Here is a 23,387-nt window from a genome sequence, read left to right on the forward strand (position 1 = left end):
TAGAGAGGGGAGCTCAGAGCCACGGAGGAGCACGGAGAGGCTTGGGTCACAACTCGGCTACCAGATCTCTGCGTGCAGTTCTCACCCTGGGCAAGCCCTCGATGTGGGTGGGTGGTTGCTGCTGGGACAGGCCTCTGGGAAGACGTGGAGCACTGACGGAAGGAGGGAGGAGGGCAGAAGCCAGGGCATTTGCTTGTCTCTCCCATGGCCTGGGATGGGGGTCTCTCGCACTGGTATGTTTCCCCCATGGCTCCTACGGCACAGCCCCTCCCCCTTTCTTCCCCGCTCCAGTCAGCACACCCCTGACTTGACTCCACCTTCAGCAGGATGGCCTTGGCGCCTGTGTTCTGGCAATGTCACCTCCTCTCATTTCTTCTTTAGTTCTAGAGGTTATGACACCAGCTGTGGAAGAACAGAGAGGCCAATGGGGTGGGGAGGTTGGAAACAAAGGGCCTCCCCCACCCCAGCTTGACCAACCCAAAAGCTGGAAGGCAAGGGAGACCTGGATGGGTTCTGTTTCCCTGAATAGACCTTGACTCACGGACCCTCCATATGGCCAGAAGGTGACCCAGGCCTGTTAACAAAGGCCCGCACTGCCCTCTTTGCAGCCACTGATTCAGAGTAGGGCATGTGGGTGAATGAAGCCAATCATGAGCAATGGGACTGAGCTCTGAGTGTTTTGCTTGAACTGAGTAGGGGCTGCCTCTCTCTGTCCACTTCCATGTTGTGACATGGTGACAAGAAGCTGAGGCAGAGCAGTGTCCCTGCAATGCCACCAGAGCAAGACTGGTTCTGAAGGTAGAGCTCCCCTCCCTAACTTTGCTAGTAGGCAAGCCAATAATTTCCTCTTTTAAACAGAAGCCGGTAGCCAGTTTGCATAGGATTTTATCACTTGTAACGGAAGAGTCTGTTTTTTTTTGAGATGGAGTCTCGCTCTGTAGCCCAGGCTGGAGTACAGTGGCACAGTTTCAGCTCACTGCAACCTCTGCCTTCTGGGTCCCAGTGCAAGCAATTCTCCTGCCTCAGTCTCCCAAGTAACTGGGATTACAGGCATGTGCCACCACGCCCAGCTAATTTTTGTATTTTTAGTAGAGACGGGGTTTCACCATGTTGGCCAGGCTGGTCTCGAACTCCTGACCTCATGATCCACCCACCTCAGCCTCCCAAAGTGCTGGGATTACAGGCGTGAGCCACTGCGCCCGACCGGCAGAAGAGTCTTAACAGATATTGTTCACTTCCTCACAGTAGGAATCACCCAGGCAATGGAATGACGTGGGAAGGGCATGCGATGCTCTCAGGTGAAAATGGTCCTGTGCCCACATCTCGCATTAATTTGTTAATTGACCTTGAGCAAGCCACTTCCTTCTGTGGACCTCATCTCCCACCCTCTCCTGTAAAATAAGAGGGGGTTCTCCTTCCTTCCCCAGTCAGCAGCCCTACAATCTACAATGGCAGGACCGTGCGAGTGCTCCTGTTGCCACCCCGCTCAACTTCGATGGTGTGGTCCACCACACAGCTCTTCTCAGATTCCCTTTTGAAAATGAAATGCTTGAGGTACCAATTGCATTTAGCCACACATATCTTACAATGAACGAATTCACTGATGGTTGCATTTCTGAGGGACTAGGCAACAGGGTGTCATAGTACTGGAATCTGAGGAGAGGTGGAAAAATGCAGAAAGATGCAAAAAAAAAAAAAAAAAAGTGCAAAAAAGGTTCACTAAGGGCCACTAGACTTGACCAGCCTCACAGTTTTCACAAAAACTAGACTCCAACCAAAGAGAAAGTGCTCACTGCCTGATAGAAGACACGCACTGTTATCATCAATAAGAAGACTTACTTATCGCTAATGTTTACTATGCAATTAACAATTTCTGTTGACTGTGTGAAGCATCTTAAGTCCATTTTAAATTTGCTCCTCCCAAAAGGGTACATGGGCACTGTCTTTATCCTCAAGTCACAGATGAGACAACGGAGCCCCAGCCAGGTATTAATTAATTACTCAAGATCACAAAGGGAGAAGCCGGGTGCCCCAGCAAATCAACCCTGAGGGCAGAGTCCCTGCCCTTTATCCTCCTCCTCTTCTTGGGGATTTTCACTAACTTGGAAACATTCCCCTCTGCTCCTGAGGGTGACCTGAGTTTATCAGAACGGGTGCATATTGGCAATTTTCCTAACATTTGCTGAATCTTCATCAAAGATGTCAATACTGTCTGTCAAGCCTGTAGTTCCAATGTGGCCCCTGAGCCACCGCGTGTTCTTCTCGGTTCACTCTCAATAACCTTTGAATGGGAGAGAGATAAAGTGAAATTAGAGCCTTGGGTAGCTGCTTACTTGGGAGGCCAGGAACAGCCGGGCCCTGTGCATCACATACTAAAGCTGCATTTACAGTCCCAAGAGCAAAGGGACAGATCACAAGTCAGATCATTTATCGCTGCTACTAACTCGGCAAGGAGAACATTCCCAAGGGGAGAGAGGTGGAGGCTCTGGCCGTGAGTGTAACAGTTTGTGTGCCCTGGGCTCTGGAATCCCACCCATCCCCTGGTGGGTCATTGTGAGTGGTAAACTTCCCAGGAGCTGCTTCAGCAGAACCTGAGCGGAGAGCCTTGCAGTGCTGAGAAGAACATGTGATTTGGAGGTGGGGTCTGAATCTTGAGTCCTGTTGCTCATTGGCTACCAAACGCTTATTGATGAAGTGTAATTTCAGAGGAACCTTCTTCTGCCATTTTAAAACAGAAATTTAAGGGCAGGACTCTGCTAACTCCTCCAGGTTGTAGGAGGAGGCGCACATGGCGGTTATGAGTACACACTTTGGAGTCTGGCAGAGCCAAGATCAGCTCCTGGCTCCCTGACTTAGAAGCTGAGACCTTGCTGGGCCTCACTCAGATTCTTCTACTGCAAATTCGTCTTGTGATATCGACAAAGGCATTTACCTGTGCCCCTAGCACAGAGCTGGCATCCAGAAGTGTTCCATAAACAGCAGTGGTTATTGTGATAATTATTACTGTGACTATTATGAAGAGTTTGCCATTCTGCAAATTGTTGCTTTTTTCCCATTCCTTTAGCACCAGGTGCCTTTGGGCCACCAGCCGCCCTTCAGCAAGCACTGCTCAAGGGTTCCGGGAGTTGCAAGCAGCCCTCATTCTCCTCGGTTCACTTTCAATTGCCTTTGAATGGGAGAGAGATAAAGTGACATTACAGCCTTGGGTAGCTGCTTACTTGGGAGGCTGGGAACAGCCCGGCCCTGTGCATCACATACTAAAGCTGAATTTACAGTCCCAAGAGCAAAGGGACAGATCACAAATCAGATCATTTATCGCTGCTGCTAGCTCAGTGAGGAGGACATTCCCAAGGGGAGAGAGGTAGAGGCTCTGGCCGTGAGTGTAACAGTTTGGTCCCAGGGCTCCTGAGGATCATATTGCAATACCAGCGATATTGGCTGAAGAGAGCGGTAAATGATGACCCACACAAGCTTGCTCTCTCTCCTCTCTCTCTGTCGTATCTCCATATATTCTGCTCATCCATCAATCTATGCGTGAGATGGGGAGGCTCTCTGAGCAATAGTCTTCAAAAATAAAATGCAATTTGCCAAACAAACAAAAATGACTGAAGTATATGAAAAGGCTCCAGGCTTCCCGCAGTATGTGCGACCTTCTGGGCTCTCCTAGTTTGCTTGTAGGGAAAGATACCTTAGGGGAAGCGAAACTGTCCTCCAAGCTCCAAGGGGCCTGTCGCAGGAGGTTCCTTGCTTTATTTCCTGGTAGGATGTGGCCACTGAGTCACCAAGAGATTGTGGAGTCTTCATAGACCACCCCGTTCTGTTCATCAGAGTTTCCCTATTCCTATTGGCGAGCCTGGGGCTTGTGACAACACATAGTGCATTCCAGTAGAAAGTATTTACTGAGTAATTTTTGTGAGTCATTATTGAACAAGTGGTGTATTCAGAATTCAGAAAATTTTGTAGGTCCCTTCACCATCCCCCTGTATGTTCTGTATGTTGTACTTGCCTTATGTATGATATCTACATAGGGTGAAGACCCATCAGTGGTTATAATTGTTATTTCCCAACATCCAGCAGATTTTTTAAAACTTAGGAGAAGAATTGGGCTGGGAGCCATGGCTCATGCCTGTAATCCTAGCACTTTGGGAGGCTGAAGCTGATGGATCACTTGAGCTCAGGAGTTCAAGATCAGTCTGGGCAACATGGCGAAACCCCCATCTCTACAAAAAACACAAAAATTAGCCTGGCATGCACCTCTAGTCCCAGCTACTTGGGAGGCTGAGGTGGAAGGATCATTTGATCCTGGGAGGTTGAGGCTGCAGTGAGCCATGATGGTGCTACTACATTCAAGTGTGGGTGACAGAGTGAGACCCTGTCTCAAAACAAGCAAACAAACAAACAAAGAAACCTCAGGAGGAGAACAGTCTATTGTACTTACACAGATTGTTCCCATTTCTGTTGCTTCTGCATTCCTGATTCTTCAAGTTTCCTTCTTTTGAAGAACTTCCTTTAGTACTTCTTGAAGTACATGTTTGCTGGCAATAAATTCTCTTAGTTTTCCTTCATCTGAAAATATCTTTATTTTTTCTTTATTCTTGAAGTGTATTTTCTCTGGATAAATTCTGATTTGAACATCCTTTACTTTCAGCATTTCAAAGGTGGTATGCCATTTCCTTCTGACCTCCATAGTTTCTGATGAGATATATGTAGTCATTCAGATCATTGTTCTCCTACAGGTTAAATAGATTGCATTTCCCTGTCAGTTTCAAGATTATTGTTATTTACTTTAATTTTCACTATTTTGTAATCAAATAGTGAAATATTTGATTACAATTTGATTACAAAATAGTCTGGGTGTGGATTTCTTTGGGTTTATCCCCCTTGGAGTTTGCTGAGCTTCTTAATTTGCAGGCTTATATTTTTTGTGAAATTTGGGAAGTTTTGGCCATCATTTCATTACATACTTTTTCAGCCCTGCACTCTTTCTCATCTATTTCTGAAACTCCAATGACTAGAAAGGAAACATCTCCTCCTTCAGAATTTTGGCTCTTGTGGGAACCTATTTCTGCCACTGATTATTGCTTGGGGGCGGAGAGAATGGAAAAAAGAAAAATGCGGGGATTTCTGCACTCTTTCAAAGTCCTAGGAGTCTGCTTTCTCACTCCCCAAGCCAGATCAGAGGCCTTCTCCCCGAGTTCTCTTTCTGAGTCCTGATGCCCACGTCCAGGTCTCAGGCTGTGCTGGTATCAGGCTTGGGGGTCCACAAGGAGAAGAATGGCAAGCCTGCTGCCCACTGAGTGGCACTTCACATTCTGGTCTTCTTTTGGATTTGCCTGCCACTATCTACTTTCAGAGCTTACGAATAGTGCTCCATGCAATTTTGCCTAGCTTTTATTGTTACATTCACTGAGAGAGACAGGATGGAGCCCTGCCTTACCCAGGGTTCTTACCTGGTTCACTTTTAATACAAAATCTATCCATGCTCAATGTAAAGTCAAGCTCAAATGACACAGACGTATGTAGAATAACAGGAAAAAGAGAGGTCCTTTTATGCCATCTCGCCCCCTAAGGATAGGGTCTGTTGCTGCTTTTGTGTGATTTTCCAGACTTTTCTCTCATGCACATGCTGGCATCCTTGCGGGAAGCAGTCTGGCCTCTGATGGTCAGGGGTGTGGGCTGTAGACACCTGAAGGGCAGGTTCCTGATTCAGTGCCTGTAACTTTGGCAAACAACCTAACTTCACCAAGTCCAAATTCCCACTGATGTAAAGTGGGAATCACAATGCCTGCCCCTCAAGGAAGTTCTGAGGGTGAGAGGAGCAAAGGCACGTTGTAGTTGCCTAATAAAGGTCTCCATGTCATCTGGTCTATACATAGAGAGAGCACATGCTCATTTCTGGGTGTGGAGACAGACATCGCGTGCTGTGATAAAACCACAGACAATTGCTCTTCTCTCCTTCTGCTTTGTCTTGGCCATCTCTCCACATTAGTAGATAAGATTCTTTTACTCTCTGGGATGGCTCCAGGTGACATTGTGGCATGACATGAAGTCACTATTTTCTCTGTTGCCTTGGAATCCCCATTTCCTGACGGTCTTGCTCTCCATTCTCCCTCTGACAACAGAGGGGCAACCCCTCATCCTTTGTGTGTCCCCACACTTTTTAATAAGCAGAGGTCAGGTTGGGAAGGAGCCACAGGAGATTGGGGCCAACAACCCCCAAGAGAGAGCTTGCCACTCTCTGTTTTAATTCATTGAGGTTCTTGGCTGATGCTGTCTGGATTTGACGGAAGGGATTCATGAAAGTGTACATTAAGGATTCTAAGATTTGTGCGTTACATAAACGACAGGGCAAGTATTGATCGGTTTGCTTCCAAGAGTGTGGTGCATCAGCTTTTTTCTTACAGCAGAAATGGCTCCCTGCGGGGAGTTCTTGTTCATTCCAGGAGAAGGGTTGAGGTCCTCGATGGCTTTTCTGGGGTGCTTACCAGGGGTGCTTACCAGGGGTGCCCTGGTGAGTGAGGGGCACTTACCACCAGGAGGTGTTCAGAGACTCAGCATTAAGTAACCATCCACATAGTAAACGTTCTTCCTCTTCAGTTCCATTCAGTCCTGAGAGCCTCGGAGAGTGTCTCAGACTGGGGCTCAGCTGCCTCTGTAGCCCTTGCCGTTTTCTCTTTCTTAACAGGGAGAACGGACCAGAGGCCCAGAGGTGTTGACAGCTGCAGTACCTCAGCAGAATATAATAATATTCATTGATTTTCATGGTATTCCTTTTTTATTGTTTTCTATTTGTGGCAAGTTTCATTTTTAAGTGTATTTATTTTCATTTGAAAGCTGAGATCATTTGAAGAAAACTATGAAGTAAACAATGTGGTCCTGGTGATATGCGGGTGTGGGTAGGGTATAATTCACGTAGGGGTTTCCTAGACGATTTAAGTTTGGCAAACATTGAACTAACATGTGAATGACTAATACCAGGGCTTTCCCTGAGAACGAGCTCAGAAGGTAGATGGGAACACTATGGGAAAATGGGCGCGAGAATGCGGTCCACAGATAGGTGGGAAAACTCCATCAGTTTTAATCATTTTCTGGGAGTTAACCCTTTCTTCAGACTATCTGCTGAGGTGAGAGAAGAGGAAGGACACAAGCGAGGACAGGTGGGTGGACTGGGCAGGTGACAGTGGCAGACAGACTGCTGGCTTTGCTGTCTTGTGGGAAACAGACTGGGTAGGAAGAGGCTCACACTTTCCCGAGGGAGACAAAGCCTTTTGTAGCAGATATCTGTGATTCTATTCTGTCTGGGATGCATTCCCCAATTTCTGGAAGGTGATCCTCCATTTTATCTCGAGGGAACATCCCTTCTCCACTCTTAGTCCATGCGGTGCACACGTCAGCCAGCTCAGGCAAGCTCATATATTCTAAACCCTTGGTCTCTCCATCATTGGTGTAAGGCTGGGCTCCTTGCCCAACAGGGTCCAATGAGGATTAAAGTCAGCAATGCTGAATGGCTTCCTGCCAGGGTTGCTAAGCTAGTGGGGGCAGGTGAGGAGCTCTCTGTGAACAGAAGGTCCTGAGATTGAAACCACCACCTAGGAAGGAGGAACTGATGGAAGGAGAAAGGTCAAGTCCCAGGCACCTCCTTGGAGTTTCTGGACACAACTGGGACAAGAGGCCTCATTTGCATGAGCCGGTGAGTCCCTTGCATTCCCATCTTATTCTCTGAAACTGATTTGAGTTGAATTTTTGTTATGAGCCACTCTGAGCCACATGTACCTACTGACCTACGTGGAGACTCTCTTGTGCTCTGCATGGCTATAGCCATAGCTCCTCAGTCAGAGAACAGGCCCTGGAGTTGGGACCTGGGCTCACCTTGCAGTTCAGCCACATATGGGCCACGGGATCCTGAGCAAATCATCTCTCCGGTTGATGGGAGGGTGAAGTGAGGGAATCCATGCTAAGCTTCTAGTAAAATGCTGGCATAGACACTCCAGGTGGATATGAGCTGCTGCTGATAATGATGGTGATTAAAATGAAACCTAAATTATAGTGAAATATAATTCCCATGGCGAATGCTGTTGCCCACTTCTTTATGGTGAAATGTGTGTGTGTGTGTGTGTGCGCGCGCGCACGCGTGCATGGGGAAGGGGGCTTGGAATTGTGGCATCTACAATGCCAGGAGGAGCTTTCATAAGCCCAAGGCTGTAGTCCTTGCTCAGGGGTGGAAAGATGCCTCCAGTCGGTCCAATCTGAGTGACACCCATGTCTTTGGTAAGCAGCTGGGAAAGAAAAGCTCTGTCTCCTTCCAGGTGGTGTGCTGCATTCATGTGGTTTTGGATCCTGTAACCACTCTTGTTCCACGCGGAGGCCAGCCTGTGGGTTAGAGAGATGCACAGAGAGGGAAAAAGCCCAGAACAATCACAGAGAAGCAAAGCACTTGGGTTACACCTTACCTTCCCTAAGCTGCTGATGAATTAGCAGATCAAATTCCAGAAAGAATTCAGCCTTCCACTGTCTTTTTTCACTCCTGTGTCCCTTGGCTGGGCAGCCTTGCTGTAGTGCCTCTGTTTAATATTCCATTTGTAAGATGGGCAGCTCCAAGTCTATGCTCACTGAGCTGCTCGTCAAGAGTAACAAGGTGAATGACAAAGGAGGTAAGGATGTCCTCGTCAAATGTTCCATGCTGTCACCTGCCAGCAAGCCCTTGGCAGTCAGTGCCCGAGATGGCTCCCCACACAGGAATCTCTCTGAAGTGTTCTGTGATCTCCCCAACTAAAACATAATCTCTGGTTCCAGAGAGCTCTGGGGCTCTGATCTCTTGTTCAGCCTGTGCTCCTGGTCATCTTCAGCCCCAGGGCTGAGGCTTGGACAGGCTCAGGGGCAGCTGTCTGTGAAAATCAGATTGATGCATCTGATTACATGGCCTGTTAACATCTGCAAAAAATAAGGTAAAATCAGAATTATTTACCTGTCACAGCTTTGAGACACCACCGCGACCTGGAGCTGACACCTCTTCTGTTCACCTTGGAGAGGTGCAGAGTGAAGAGCGGACCGTGACACACTTAATAGATTGCTGGGCATTTACGGAGCTGCTTGTTACCCAGCTCAAGAGCTGTGTCCAGCTGCTACAGCGTTCATCAAAGATGAGAAGCCACAAGGAGCAAGTCAGTACTGCAACTCATTAAGACAACTTGACCTCTGGGGAGAGGAGAAGCAAAAGGAACTAGCAGCATTGATTGCTTATGTTACCTGAAGTGTGGTATCATGGCATACAATGACATCGAATCACAGGGTGAGAAAACCACGCATTTCAGCTCTTGCTTGGCCCTTGAAGACTAAATAGGAAGTCTCTGCTGGTGCTAGGCGTCTTGAGCTTCTCTTTGACACCCTTTGCTAACGCAAACAGAGTGGGCCTCAGGATGGGAGCTTCTGCAGGTGACTGTGCTAAGAGGTTACTAACACTGTATAGTGGTGTTTCATCCATTTAAGAAATAGGCTTTAATTTTTAGCGTAGTTTTAGGTACACAGTAAAATTGGGTGGAAAGTGCAGAGATTTCTCATTTACCTCCTGCCCCCACCTACACACAACCTCCCCCATTTTCAAGATTCCCCCTAGGGTGGTACATTTGTTGTAATCAATGACCCAACATTGACAGATGGATGACATATAGTTTGCATTAGGGCTAACTCTTGGTGTCATACATTCTATGGGTTTGGATAAATGCAAAATCACATATATCCACCATTACAGGATCCTACAGAAGAGTCTAACTGACCTAAAAATCCTCTGGGCTCTGCCCATTCCTCCTTCCATTCCCATAGCTCCTGGCACCACTGGTCTTTTTACTGTCCCCATAATTTTACCTTTTTCAAAATGTCATACAGTTGGAATTACACGATACAAAGCCTCTTCAGATTGGCTTCTTTCACTTAGCAATGTGAGTTTCAGTCTTCTCCATTGTCTTTTCATGATTTGATAGCTAATCTTTGTTTCATCTCTTTTTATGGTTATGCACCAGTTAAGGGAAATGGTAGTTTTCCGTGTGCAGGAGTGATATATAGTTTTCATGTTCTTTGATTTGACAATGAACTTCCTTTAAATATATAATTGCTTTGTTTATTTTTGGCCAGATAGAACACTCTCTCAGCTCAAAAATCAATGCAAATCAAAAGGTTTGTATTGAAAACTCTGCCTGCCATCTGTCTTCTGCCACCCGGCTCCTACCCACACTGTGTTACCACTGACTTCTGTTCATCCTTCCAAAGAGTTTATGCAAATACAACCTGTTATAAATATATGTTCTCCCTCAACAGTTTTCTACACAAATGGTAGCATACTTTATGAACTGTTCTGTCTTTGTTGGCCTAACAATATACCCTGGTGATTGTTCCCTATCTGTATGTTTCCTCATTCTTGTTTTCTGCTGCATACAATTCCATTTTATGGATGTACCACAGTTCATTCAACCATTTGCTACTAATTGACACTTAAGGTGCTTGTGGTCTTTGATGTTATAAACAGAGTAGCTGCGAATAGCTTGGACTCACATCGACCCACACACATAGGAGCATATCTGGGAAGTGGCGTTGCTAAGTAAAAGAGAACATTAACTTCTAATTTTGGCAGACATTGTCAAATTACCCTCACTAAGGGAGTCATAGTTTATTTTTTATTTTTTATTTTTAAATGGTCTTATTATTTACAGATTGACAGAGAAGATATGAGTCAGCGATGGTGCAGGTGATCTGTGCAGTGCTGTGCAGGGGATGCGTCAAAGCTGTGATGCAGGCATGCAACAAACTCACCATTGTGAGCCAATCACAAAAATAGAAACTTGGCCAAGCTGATATCTTTCTAGAAAGTTAACAAAGACAAAGTTCAGATTTTTTTTTTTTTTTTTTTTTTTTGAGACGGAGTCTTGCTCTGTCACCCAGGCTGGAGTGCAGTGGCCGGATCTCAGCTCACTGCAGCCTCCGCCTCCCGGGTTCATGCCATTCTCCTGCCTCAGCCTCCCGAGTAGCTGGGACTACAGGCGCCCGCCACCTCGCCCGGCTAGGACAAAGTTCAGATTTTTAATTTTTAAATGGACCAGTAGAAATGGAAAGGAGGGACATGTGTGTCTAGACTCTGGGAGAGACGACAGATGCCCTCAGTTGCCCCAGAATTGCTTGGTGCTTGGGGGTGGGGCTGGGGTTGGGCTTCGAGTGCTGCATCTTGCACTGCTTAATGGGCGTGAACGTCCTAGGTGCTCAGGTGGGGCTGGCCACGTCTCCAGGGGACTTCTGTTTCCTGCTTGTCGTGCTGGAGGCCGACCACTTTGTCTTCTTCGCTTCGGTGAGATTCCTGATATTAAGCCCTTTCTTGGGCCAGTGTGAGTAGGCTTCCTCCCTTCTAAAGATCAGTCTGCCCTGAGACACTCGCTGTTTCTCCCTAGGTAGAAGCACCCTCAGTGGGTGATGCTGGATACACCTGCCCATCATTTCCACTTCTACTGGCCCCATTTTAAAAATTAAAAATCTGAAGTTTTTCTTCATTACCTTTCTAGAAAGGGACCAGCTTGACGAAGCTTCTGCTTTTGTGACTATCTCCTAATGGTGAGTATTGAGAATTTCTTCTTATAGTCACAATGGTGAAAAGGAACTTTTCATTCAAAAATTACAAAACAGATTTATGTTGAAAATAACGAGAACTTTGTTGGTGCCCTGGAAAAATATTTGAGAGAAGCAGAGAGTGATTCCTTTTATGGGGCCAGAGTGTAAAAGTCAGCTCACTGGTCTCAAGGGAAAAAAAAAGGTCTTTTCTTCAGTTGGCAATTTGTTTTCAACGAAAGATTTGTAATGCCTTTTTCTTTTCTTTTTAATAAAGGAAGGATATAGTTAGTTGACCAGGAATTAGCTAGGGATTAAGAGTCGGTTGGCTTGGCAATATTTCTACCTGCTTGCTGTGCATATACTTGAATTAACAACGGTCAATAATCAAAAGGGCATTAAAATGTGAGTTGGGCTGTGGAGGGACCGCCCCAAATCTACTTCTCTGTGGTATTGAGCCCAGGGGCCTCACTTTGCCTCGCTGCAATTCTGTGGTTTTTAATTTATCATTTCCAGGATCTGAGGGTTTCTTCAAGTTCCCAGGCTTGCTCGGCACATTGCAAATAGCCATGATTTGAGATGATTTTCTTTAATGCTGAAGCAGATGAAGAACCCAGGTTCTTTTTAATGGCAAGTCTTGTTTATCAGCAGCTATACAGATAAACAGCACAGATGCTGGGAGAGGGATGGCATCCAGACTCAGAAGAAGGCCAGCATTTGACCATGACCATCACGCCCACATGACAAAAGATGTCACCACAGTGAACAGTTCTGACCACAGTGGCTTTTCACCTGCTTCGTTAAATTTAACTCATACCAGCTCAGAGGACAATTTCATTAACTCTGTATTTCAGCGGAAACCGGAGCACCTCAGAAGATCAAGGCTTCCAAATTCTCCTGGGGGAATAGACATCAGCCACTTGGCACAAAGGAAACTTCCTTCTCTGTATGTCAGAGGAAGGCATAATTGTGCCATTTCCTTCTTGAAGAAGTTTACAAACATTTGCAAATTGTCAAAAATAATTAGTCTAAAATTGTTTCATAAACCATGGAATGAAACAGTACGTGCCTTGTTGAGATCAAAGGGCTTCTGTTACCTTCTTGTAAACCCAAATGAAATTCTTTTGAAAGTAAACTCTTGGAATTAGCAGTGGTTTTTGTGGCACATCTATGGCAGGGGGAGGGGAACAGAATGATTCAGATAGCAGAGTCCAGTGGAGATCCGGGAGGAGTAAAGCCCTGTCCACAGATAATGGGAATGGGTTTTGAACAGCCATGGTGATCTGTGCCAATGGGTACAGGACTTCTTCAACGGGAAGCTCAGGCATTCCAGGAAACACTTTTTTCGGTGATCTTGAACTTCCAAGGGTGAGAGTGGGCATGGACACTCACAGTTTTACAAACAAAGTAAGAGCTGAGGCTTGTGAGTCAGTTGGACCAAGTTTCCATTCCGGCACAGCCGGCTCCTACAAGCAGACCCCGGAGAAGCCACTTCACCTCTGCGTCTCAGGACACTCACCTCCAAAGCCAGATGCAAGCTCTGCCTGCCTCCTCGGTGAGAGGTAAGTGAGGTGTTGCCTGTCGGGGGCTCAGTTCAGTGCCCAGCCCCGAATAAGCTCTGGGGAATGGCTGCTCTGATACTTATGATTGTTCCTTGCTATTAGGATGGAAACAAGCAGGCATTTACCAACGGCTTCATCGGTGGCAGATGCTAGAGGGGGCCTGGGACCTCACTGAGAAATGTGGAGGTGTGTGTCCTCTCCCTCAGGGGAGGTTGGATAGGAGTCCAGCTCCTAACGTAACTGCACAGGGCACCAGCCCCATGGAATGCAGCTACCGTGTGGCCGGGTCCTGTGTGCATGGCGCCCCTAGAACAGAGCCTCGTGGTGGCCTGGTGAGCAAGCGGGAGGGCATGTGAGAGGCGGTGGTGAGAATGCAGGAGCCTGGAAGCCCTGCTTGAAGGGTGAGTAGGGGAGAAGGAGTTTGATGATAAAGAGTTACTTGTCGAGATGAAGCAGATATAATGGAACTAAACAGCTAGAGTTTTTTTCGCTTTCTGTGTGTGTGTATCTGTACGTGCTGCCCTTCCAAGGAGGAGAGAGAGGACAAGCAGGGGTGAGCGGAGAGAATCAGGCTGGACTGTCAGTCTGTCCTCCCCTGCAGACCCTCAGGGTAGCAGGCTACAGGCCTGAAGTTGGCCTGAGGCCCTGGCTGTAGGACACGCTGTGTGGAGGAGAGCAGGAGGGGGAGAGAAACAGCGTCTCTCCTATGTGCGCTGCCATGCAGGAGCCCTCAGAGAGGGCGCTTCGGAGACAGAAGCATCCCACACAGCTCTCAGGTTGCGAGGACCCTGCTGAGAAGGGAAAGGTGGCCCCTGACAAGCACAGATGGACACAGCCTCCTGCACACAGTGGCCCGCCCTCCCCATACTGCATTACTCTGTCTGCTGGAGTCATGGCTCAATGAGCTAAGAGCAGGGATGTACATTTCTGACCCTATAAATCACATATTTGCTGTCACGAGGGGCAACATTTATCCTTTTAATACAGAGTCCATCCCTTTCTCAATTAAACAATAATACTTTTTACCAAATTTAGATAAGCTCCATCTGCTGATTCATCAGATATTTACAGAACACTTACGCTGTGCTGGGTCCTCTATGAGGTGCAGAGAGGAGAGTGGTGAGGAAGCGAGTCCCTGCTGCCCTCATGGGGCTCACAGTGCAAACTCCAGCTTGCAGGCCAAATATGGCCCACCGCCTGATACTGTAAATAAAGTTTTATTGGCACATGGCCACACTCACTTGCTTATATATTCCCTGTGGCAGCTTTCAGGCTGCAGTGGCAGAGTTGAGCAGGTCTGACATCGATCATCTGGCCCACAAAGCCAGAAACAATTACTCTCTGGTCCTTTACAGAAGAAGTTTCCTGGTCCCTGGTCTAAACCTCCCCTATCCAAAAGCAATACAAAGTGAGTTATGTGCTTAAGTTAATGTTTTCTAGTATCCACATTAAAAAAGATAAAATGAAACCAGTAATACTAGTTTCATTAATATTTATGTAACCCGATATGTCCAAAATATTATTTCAACATGTCATCAATATAAGAATATAAATGAGTTATTTTACTTTTTTTTTTAAACAAACTCTTAGAAATCGGATGTGGATTTTACACTTAAAGTCAATCTCAGTTGGGGTAAGTCGCATTTCAAGAACGCCGTGGCACATGTGGTGGGTTTCTGCCAGGGTGGAGTTCACAGGAGGGCCATTATGTAAATCACTGCACACATGGGAGCCGCAGTGAGGAACCTGGACACATACTGAGAGCCTAGAGTGGGCCCGGCACCAGCACTCATCACCCTGGAATTCTGTGGAATAGGGACGAGTGTCCTCCTGATTTTCTCATGAAGAAATAGAGGCGTAAAGAGGTTTAAGAGCCTGTCCCAGGAGAAGCAGGGGCCAGCTGAGGGGCATAGAAAGGGAGCTGGGACCCAGCTTGAGGAGGTGGGGAGGCCTCCGGGGCGGTGGCATCATTCTTTCTAGCCATAAGACATGCGGCCTGGGCTTCCTTCTTGAAGTTGTAGGTCCTGGAGTGTATTCGTTTTGCATAGAGATCATTTGAAAAATGAAAATAAAAAGCAAATTGCATCCACGGTGTGCCTTCGTGTACTCATCATTGTTTTAAAGCAGGGAGAAACAAGCTGTGGCCTCTTCATGTTCACTCACAGATGCTGCAGGTGGCTTAACTAGCAGAGTGGAGTGGCTCTTCAAGTCACTAAACCAGCCACTACTTGCATTAAAGGAAGGTATTTCGATGGATTGAAAGCATTTTCTAAATCACTAAGGTTTGCTTTTCAAGTGGGAGAAAGCTTACCCCCAATTGCTTCAAACCATTAATACCTGGGAAAAAACGTGTGTGTGCCACCGTAGCAGGCACGTTGTACTCTCACCGTTCCTCTGCCTGACAGTCGGTGTGAGTTAGTGCTCATCAAGTAACCCATACAGTTGCAGAATCCACCCAAGGTCAGCACTGACCCTGAACTGGGAGCTGGACACGTTGCTGTAGTCCGGGGGGGTTGCACAGCCCTGCGCTCAGAGGGGCCCTGCACTCCACTGAATGCTCTGCAGTTCTGACCTGAGGTGCTCAGCACCTTTTCAACAAGGACCCACATTTTCATTCTGCTCTGGGATGGCAAGTTCTGCAGCAGATCCTGCATCCAGTCTGTCCTGCTGCCCCTCGTTGGTGGGGTCACTTTGGGCACCGTGTCCAGCTTGTCATGCCTCAGATGAGAACCACACAGTGCTGGGTGTCATGCGCACCTGTGGAAGTGACACGACGGGCTTGGCATGGTCCTCAGTGCACAGCAAACAGCTGGGAAGTGGTGAGGGTATGATGACACAGGGTCCACCTTGGAGTATGGCACTGAAGAGGGAGCTGGGCTGAGATGCTGTGTTAGTCTGGTTTTCACTGCTCTAAAGGCAAACCTGAGGTGGGGTAATTTATAAAGAGAAGAGGTTTATTTGGCTCACAGTTCTGCAGGCTATACAGGAAGCATGGCACCGGCATTTGCTTCTGGTGAGGCCTCAGGAAGCTTACAATCACAGTGGAAGGAGAAGGGGAGCAGATGGGTCCCACGTGAGAGGGAGAGCAGGAGAGAGAGAAGGAGGCACCAGGCTCCCTGAAACAGCTCTCACTCACGTGAACTAACAGAGTGAGAATTCATTCATTACCATGGAGAGGTCACCAAGCCATTCATGAGGGATCTGCCCTCGTGACCCAAACACCTCCCACCAGGCCCCACCACCACCATTGCAGATCACATTTCAACATGAGATTTGGAGGGGATGCACATCCAAACCATGTCAGATGGGCTCCCCATGCCAGATTCCTCACCAGCCCAAACTCCTCACCACCTCACCACTGGCTCCCCACCCCAGACTCCTCACCAGCTCAGCCAGGCTGATTCTCCCTCTGGCGCTGAAGGAGTCTGGACTGCTTTACCCACTCCCACCTCCAGAATGCCACTGCAGCCTCTATCCTCTGCCTGGGGATTTCTCAGGGTCTCTACCGCTCACTGGCAACATTTGCACAACAGACTATCTCCTATGTTGTGCAAATGTGATCACAAGCTCCTTGGGGCTTAAAACTCCCTGGGATTTTACATTTTCTTCAAGAGAAATGGCAACTTTTTATTTTTTCGTGTGTGTGTGTGTGTGTGTGTGTGTGACGAAGTCTCTCTCTGTCACCCAGGCTGGAGTGCAGTGGGGTGATCTCTGCTCACTGCAACCTCCACCTCCCGGGTTCAAGCGATTTCCTTGCCTCGGCCTCCTGCGTAAGAGAAATGACAACATTTTAAACACGGTTTGTAAAGCCCAACCCAAGGTGCCTCCTCACCTCACTCATGCCTCTCCCCCTAACTCTCTGTGTTCCAGACAAACTGGGTTTCCTTTTGTTGCTCTCAGTCTCATTGTCTTCCTTGCCCAGGGCCTTCATGCATGTCTATCTTTGATGACTCTTACTTCATCTAAGGCTTCATCTGAAACTGCTGTCTTTTCAGAAGCCTCTAGACTCAGAAGCTGCATTTAGCATCTGACACACGGCCACTACCCTCTGAATCATTCTCTCCACCACTCCTCATATCTGTCTTCCCTACAGAGCTCCAGGAAGACAGAGCCATGGGGCTAAACCCTCCAGTGCTGCTTCCTCAGTGCTTGGCACATAATAGCTGCTCAATAAACATTTATTTCCTCACTGAGAAATGATGGCTTGAGATCTTGATAATGTAGGAGCTACCCACGATGTCTTTTTTTTTTTTTGGAGAGACAGTCTTGCTCTGTTGTCCAGGCTGGAGTGCAGTGGCATGATCATAACTGGCTGTACCCTCAACCTCCTAGATTCAAGTGATCCTCCCACCTCAGCTTCCCAAGTAGTTGGGTCTACAGGTGCACGCCACCACCCTTGGCTGATTTTAAAATTTTTTGTAGTAATAGCATTTCAGTATGTTGTCTAAGGTGGTGTTAAACTCCTGGCTTCAATCAGTCCTCCTGCCTTGCTCTCCCACAGTTTTGGGACTACAAGAGTGAGCCACTGTGCTTCGCCAACTCACCATGTCTTTTAAACATTCAATTTTCAGTTAAAGGGCACATTCAAGACATGTTATGAGGCTGGGTGTGGTGGCTCACGGCTGTAATCCCAGCACTGTGGGAGGCTGAGGCGGCCGGATCACTTTAGGTCAGGAGTTTGAGACCGGCCTGGCTAACAGGTGTGAAACCCTATCTCTACTAAAAATACAACAATTAACTGGGTGTGGTGGCACACCTGTAATCCCAGCTACTCAGCAGGCTGAGGCAGGAGAATTGCTTGAACCCACAAAGTGGAGGTTGCAGTGAGCTGAGATCGTGCTACTGCACTCCCGCCTGGGTGACAAAGGGAGACTCCATCTCAAAAAAAAAAAAAAAAGACATGTTATGGTGATCATGTGAAAATGGACAGGAAAAGTGGTACTCCTGCTCACCAGGGGACTCTGAGGCAGGAAATCAACCAGTCTGAGCCTGTTAACATCACTGGCGACAGGGAATCCAGGGTGCCCGGAATGGCCATCGCACACATTCTCAAACCTTCAGGAACCACTGGCAGCAGAAGGCCTGAGTCTCATCGTGTTTTATTTAATGCTGGTGTCACAGAGTTACTTATGGCCAAATACCTCAGGACAAATTATGCACTTTGGAATTTAAAATACCTTTTTTTTTTTTCCCAGTGTAAAACCAATACATCCTCATTAGAGTTCTGCAGCATTTGAATTTTTATGTATCCTGTAAAACTGAAAGCCCCTCCAATAATCCCCGCAATCCTCCAGCAACATTTTCTCTGTAGATATATGCTAGCAGCAGGTTGTTAACGTATTTTACAAAATAAGATCAAACTATAACATTCTCGTACAGCTTGCTTTTTAAACTCATCAACACATCATGGATTCCTTCCTATGGGAGTACCTACCAACCTCATTTTTTCGAAGTTTTCTCTGTTACTCAGGACAATGAAATGACCATTGTTGATTTAACCAGTCCTCTGTTGCTGGAGATACGGTTGTTTCCAATTTTTCATTATTATTAACCATGCTGCAAAGACCATTAAAAAGGTTTTCGCATAATTGAGTGAGGGATTCTGCAGGGTAAATTTCTTCCTAGAAACAGAATTTATGGGCAAATGGCACAAACATTTTAAATATTAATTGACATTGCCAAATTGCCATCCACACGAACTTGGGCAAAATGTACGCTTTTAATGATCTGTGGAAACTTCTACCAGGGAGGATGCTTTTGGGTGGAAGTGGCAGAAAATCTAAATCAAACCAGTTTAAACAAACAAAATTGTATTGGATCACATAATGGGGAAGTTTGTCATACGCCATAAAGGATGTGATCAGAGCCTGGTTCTCTCTGGCTCCCTGCTTAGCTGTTCTGCCTGCTGTGTCTGTCTTCCTTCCAGACAAGTTCTTTCCTCATGGTCACAGGAAGGCTGCCAGCAGAAGCTGGGCTACAGGTTCCAAGGTCCGCATAAGGAGAATACAGCTTCCCAGCACTCCTGGCGCAAGCCCTGGGAGTTGCTCTGATTGGACGTCTTTGGGTCACATGCTCACCACTGAACCAATCAATATGGCTGAGAATTGTAACATAGGGGTTGGGGGAGCTCAGGGTCACATGATCTTGCTCTTAGGGATGGATGTGGCCTCTGTTCAAGCCTTGTGGAGGAGATGGGGAGACTGGCCTGGCTTCTTGAGGGTGTGGCCTGGATAGCTGCATGGGGTCCCTGTTCTCAGAAGGGCCCTGCTCTTAGTTTAGTTTTCTGCTGTCACCATCTTACAAATTCCTAATAATTGTTGAAGAAGGGGCCCCACATTTTCATTTTGCGCCAGGACCCACAAATCATACAGCCTAGCTGCTGAATGACAATTGGGCTATTTCCAGAAAGAGGGGAAGATAGCCAAGCTGGGAAAATGTGAATGTCCTCTGCAGTGGTCTGTGCTAACATGATTCAGATGGAGTTTCTCCTTGAGTGGTTTTGTCACTTGCCCTCTCTAGTCCTTTTAGTCCTTTTCCCTCCACATTAAATGGCAGGGTTGGGTGAGGTGGCCTCCAAGGATGTTTTGGCTGTGCTGTTCTCTGATTTATGATGTCTGCCTCACTTATGCTATGAAAATCCCAACCTTGCACCAAGTTTATGGACATGGTGATATTCTTCAATGTAAGTTGCCTCACTTGTATCGGTATTAAAAAGTGACCATGAATTACAGTCAAGTGCTGCATAGTGATGTTTGAGTCAGTGACAGACCCTGTATAGCATGGTTGTCCCATAGGATTGTAATGGAGCTGAAAAGTGTCTATCGCCTGGTGACATGGGAGCTGCCGAAACATCATCACACAGCACATTCCTCGCGTGTTTGTGAGCTGGTTTAAACCTACTGCACTGCCAGTTGGAGAAAAGTCTAGCACATACAATTGTGTACAGTGCATAATACTACTTAGTGGTTACAAATGACTGTGTTACTGGTTTATATGTTTACTATACTGTACTTTTAATCATTAATTTACAGTGTACTCCTTCTACTTATTAAAAAAAAATTTAACTGTGAAACAACCTCAGGCAGGTATTTTGGGGAGAATTTCTAGAAGGCATTGTTCTCATGGGAGATGACAGCTCCAAGCCTGTTTTGCCTCTGAAGACCTTCCAGTGGGACAATGTGTGGAGGTGGAAGGCGGTGATATTGATGATCCTGACCCTAGGCTAATATGTGTGTTTGTGTCTTAGTTTTTAACGAAGAGCGAAAACAAAAACAAAAACAAACAACCTTGTCTTTTACAGAAGAAAGCCTATAGAATGAGGATATAAAGAAATTATTTTTATACAGTTAAAATGTGTTTTAAGCTAAGTGTTATTACAAAAAGTTAAAAAAATAAAAAGTTTATAAAGTAAAACATTTACAGTGAGGTAATGTTAATTTTTTATTGAAGAAAAAAAATTTTTTTTGAAAGGGAGTCTCTGTCGCCCAGGCTGGAGTGCAGTGGCATGATCTTGGCTCACTGCAACCTCTGCCTCCCGGGTTCAAGCAATTCTCGTGCCTCAGCTTCCCAAGTAGCTGGGATTACAGGAGTGTGACAGCACACCTGGCTAATTTTTGTAGTTTATTAGAGATGGGGTTTCACTATGTTGGCCGGGCTGGTCTCAAACTCCTGAACTCAAGTGATCTGCTTACCTCTGCCTCCCAAAGTACTGGAATTACAGGTGTGAGCCACCATGCCTGGCCTGAAGAAAGAAAAATGACTGTAAATGGATTCAGTATAACCAAAGCGTACAGTGTGTATAGAGTCTACAGCAGCGAACAGCGATGTCCTAGCCTTCACATTCACTCACCACTCACTCACTGACTCACCCAGAGCAGCTTCCAGTCTTGCAAGCTCTGTTCATAGTAAGTACCCTATACAGGTGGGCCATTGTCTATCTTTTATGCCGTATGTTTACTGTACCTTTTCTATGTTTAGATACACAAATACTGTTGTGTTACAGTTGCTCACAGTACTCAGTACAGTTATGCTGTGCAGGTTCACAGCCCAGGAGCAAGGGACTGCCCACATAGCTCAGGTGTGTAGCAGGCTGTACCCTCCAGGTTCGTTCAGTTCTCTCTGTGAGGCTCCCGCAGGAGGAAACCGCCTAAGGATGCATTTCTCAGAAGGTATCCCAGTGGTTAAGGGACGTATGACTTAAAAGAAAAGAACCAGCTTCAAGAATCAGGAACCTGCATTGGTGGGCCTCAACTTGATTCATCTCTTAACAACCACCAGTGTCATGGAAAATTTCCAATAAGAAAATCCCAAGGTGTTGGGAAATGCTTTTTGAAGATTTTTGTAAATTGTTAACAGTTTGGTGTCATGGATTAGACATATTTTCATAGTTGGCTTTCTTTTGCCCAATTTTTTTCGTCTAATTGAGGAACACAGCAGACGCTTAATGACATCTAAGTATTTCTGATGTGCGTCTTTCCTTTTCATCCTCATAAATGATCTGATCCATACATTTCAGAGAAAATTATTAGGTTGGTGCAAAAGTAACTACGCTTTTGGCCATTACTTTCAATGGCAACAACCACAATTACTTTCGCACCAACCTAAGTATATTATGGCTCACATTCCAAAAAAGTGATTAACATTTAATTTAGTTATTAATACATGAACACACTCTCTTGTTAAAAAAAAAAAAAAGAAAAGAAAAAGAAATGGAAGCATTCCAGATGAAGGCGAAGTCCCTTTTGATCAAACGTCTGCCACCTCCTGTTCTCTGTCATCTCTTCTCAGCCCTCACCCATTCCGAGGTAACCATCTCCATCAGTTCTGTGTCTCCTTCCAGAATGTTTCCATGCGTTTATATTATAGATATAGCTAGCCAACTAGATTCTCACGGAATATCGATCAAGTGGTTTTGTTTTGACCTAAAAGGCCTCATGATGGCCATCTCTTTCCCCCCTCAACGTAGCTTGGTGAATTATCCGGTAATTCTGTGCAGACCTACCTCATCCGTTTCACCGGCAGGAGAGTTAGTGCTGCGGAAATATTCGTCGTTTTATATAGCCTTGATGGGTCTCTAGGTTGACTTATGGTTTTCACAAAGAAGTGCTGTGATGAACACCCTTGAGTGTGCCTGTGGGGTCAAGGTACCACCCTCTGCCTCAGTGAGAGTGCTGAGGAGAGGTAGAGGCCAGAGGGCATCTCTGTGAGGCCAACTGTGACATGGTTTAGGGGGCTGTGCTCAGGGTCACATTTCCAGGGAAGTGGAGGCAGTGAGGTTAGGCAAAGGAAGGCCCCGGCAGCCCTGAGGCTTGGGGTTGTGTCCTGGAGTAGGGATGGCTGCCCAGAGCTGTTCTGAGCTAGGGCCACAGGGTAGGGGGTGCCTGCACCCCCACATGTATCAGTCATTGGATGTGGGTTGCCCTAGGGAGGGGGCATGACCCTGACCATCTTGAGCAGTCCCCGGGATGGGCTGGCAGGGGTGTGCGGTAGGGACCTGGCTGTGGCTGTCAGCCATGAGCACCCAGCAGCCTGAGGCCCCAGAGGTCTGGTTCTGAGGGAGGCAATGTGCGTACGTACAGCAGGGCCTGTGAGGTCTGCACAGGGAGTGAGCAATGCACAATTGCCTTTAATGAGCCCATGCACTTGAAGAGTGGACGCTGTCAGGAGATGGGTTGCTTGATTTTAGAGTAAGAAGACAGTGCCAGATAATCCGAGGCAAGTTCTGTGGCATTTGGGATGCATACCTGCATTTTTGGAACCATTTCCAAAAGCAACCTTTATTTGTAGCTGTCTACAGTTGATCTCATTCTGTATATCACCTAGTCAAGGGTCACTTTACCACATTTTTTTTTCCATGCAAATGATTTTTAAGGTAAACCTAGGAAGCTGGACCCTTTCCGCATGCCGACTCAGAGCCCAGTGGAAACCTCCAAATGGAAATGGCCACTCATTAATACACACTGCACCCTGCTGGGGACAGCCACATCAGCTAGAAGAGCTTGAATTAAATTGGGGTCTGATAACTTATTTTTACGCAATAAATTTTATTAAACATAAATGGAAATCATTAGCTGAAACACTTAATTAAAACTATGGCCAGATTAGACGAATGCTAAGGCATGTTCTCTGAATTTATTGCCCAGTGATCTACAGGCTTGCTCAGTAATAGACTCCCAGAAACCTCCTTAATGAAGCTATTAAGTGCATAAATATCATATGTGCCAAATGGCAAAAATTTAG

General features: G+C 46.5%; 1 protein-coding gene and 1 long non-coding RNA gene across 2 annotated transcripts in view; one reads left to right on the forward strand and one right to left on the reverse strand.

Moving 5' to 3' along the window:
• LOC107000344 (uncharacterized) overlaps window positions 1-23,387 on the forward strand; it is a 246,946-nt gene that overhangs the window by 50,309 nt on the left and 173,250 nt on the right. The window lies entirely within an intron of this gene.
• Window positions 1,513-8,770, reverse strand: LOC144332215 (uncharacterized). The gene is made up of 2 exons (XR_013400103.1): window positions 7,052-8,770; window positions 1,513-1,792 (listed from the first exon to the last, which is right to left on the reverse strand). It is a non-coding gene; the product is annotated as an uncharacterized LOC144332215 (long non-coding RNA).

The sequence above is a fragment of the Macaca mulatta genome, chromosome 10, assembly GCF_049350105.2.
Source record: "Macaca mulatta isolate MMU2019108-1 chromosome 10, T2T-MMU8v2.0, whole genome shotgun sequence".
In the NCBI taxonomy this organism is placed as follows: Eukaryota; Metazoa; Chordata; class Mammalia; order Primates; family Cercopithecidae; genus Macaca; species Macaca mulatta.